Source organism: Mastomys coucha, chromosome X (genome assembly GCF_008632895.1).
Source record: "Mastomys coucha isolate ucsf_1 chromosome X, UCSF_Mcou_1, whole genome shotgun sequence".
In the NCBI taxonomy this organism is placed as follows: Eukaryota; Metazoa; Chordata; class Mammalia; order Rodentia; family Muridae; genus Mastomys; species Mastomys coucha.
This window is the reverse complement of record NC_045030.1, coordinates 102,688,521-102,690,348: the sequence shown is the minus strand read 5'-3', so window position 1 is coordinate 102,690,348 and position 1,828 is coordinate 102,688,521. Positions and strand designations below refer to the sequence as shown.

At 38.9% G+C, this 1,828-nt stretch overlaps 1 protein-coding gene across 3 annotated transcripts in view; it reads left to right on the top strand.

The window, feature by feature from the left end:
- The window catches only part of Hdac8 (histone deacetylase 8), a 217,253-nt gene that overhangs the window by 99,559 nt on the left and 115,866 nt on the right, over positions 1–1,828 (top strand). The gene's annotated exons all lie outside the window — the stretch shown is intronic.

Genomic DNA, 1,828 nt, shown 5'->3' with positions numbered 1-1,828 from the left:
TTTGGAATATGTGCATATTTACAGCCCCCACTCTCAAAGGGGAAGGGACTAGTTTTTAAATATATAAGCAAAGTTTTGAGTTGTTTTTAAGGGTACCATAGGTAAGATGAGACATATTCTTTGGTGGTCATCCAGTTCTCTCAATTGTGTCTGACTCATGTCAAGTTCAGGAACCATAATCACTAAGAAAGTCAGGTCTGTTGGTTTTCCAGCCGTTAAAGGTACAGAGATCGGGGCTGCACCATCCAAACTGAAATGTGTCATTTGAACTCTTGCCATGTTTTCTAGTCATATGAGATGGCCTTAACAAAGCAGAAATGTCTATTTTAGTTTTCCCAAAACAAGTAATAGAAGCTGTCTGGGACCTGTAAGTGTGTTGATAATCACTAATTCAAAGGTGTACCGCACCTATTCCCACCTACTCCCTCCCCTGGGCAGGGAGTATTGTTATCACAAATGAAGATATAGCCACAGACCTTAGACTGTGTGACCTAAAATAACAAAGCAGTCCTCGAAGCCCCACCTTCTCTAGCTGTTTCCCAAAGATGAGGGATAGTGAGTGCTCTACTTGTAATGTTATGATTTCTGCCAAATGTATTGTTGTATACTTGAGAGCATTATGCTTTTTGAAGTACCTATTTTTTTTTAAATTAGAAGTAACTTAAACTAATTTGCTTCCAATTTTCTTCAAACCATAGGTGAGGTATAATATGTAACTCAGAGAAACCACTCAATATGTCTAAAATACAAATAGAAGGCACGCTATAATTTGAGACAATTTGCCAGTGTCAGGGTTAATGGAAGCCTCTTTTCTTGACTTGACTTACCTTTATTCAGTATTTGGAAGCTTAATGAAATATAAAGGTAAGTGCTGTGAACAAATGTAATTGCTGTTATTGCTGTGGGAATATCTCAGATTGCATTGTAATTTAGAGCGCTGGGACGCCAAAAACTGATCAAGTTATGTCAGAAAGCAGCCGTAAGTTCTAGTAGTCTGAATTGAGAGTGAGTGTTATGTTCCTCAGTTGCAAAAGCAAATCTAATGATTCATCTGTATTAAAAGAGTGATAAAATTTTAATAAACACGAATATTGCCTCTGGTACCTGGAGAAGCTATACGCGTGAACAGATGTAAGGCTTGGCCTTGTAGATGGAGATGCTCTGTCCTTATATGGACTCATTTTTCAAGATTAAATGAGATGTAATGCATGTCAAGTGCCTGAGACACAGTCTGTGGCACCTAATAGACAGTTCAGAAATACAAGTTCTTTCTTCCCTTTTGTATGTTCCATGCTTCTCATACCCAGACGTTTATGACTCTGTCATTCATATATTTGTCCAAACCCTTTGTGAATCCCTTCTGTCATATTCTTTGGGTATAAGAGATATGAGTCATCCAAGAAGGAACAAAGAAGAAAATTGAAATGACAGTCTTCAGGTACAATGAGATATTATTTTAATGAAAATTGCCAAAAATAGACCACACAGTATGAAGGCCTATATAAGTTTTGTGTCACAATACACAGTTGCACACAAATATCCGATCTGCAATCAGATCATCAAATGGAGATTAAAAACAATATTTTCTGTGTTTCCATTATTTACCAGGAACTGTCCTACTCACTGTCTTAAAAGACGCAGAGGTCAGGAAGACCTTATCCCCTATGTCATGTGGCTAGAGAGGGAGAATGTGCATCGGGAGCTGTGCTGATATAGAGGATGACATGCAGGGTAGGAGTTGTGAGAACAGACAGCTATGTGCTCGCCCTTGCGAGGAGTGAGTTCTCTCTCTCTCTCTTGTTCTCTCTCCCTCCCTCCCTCCCTCCCT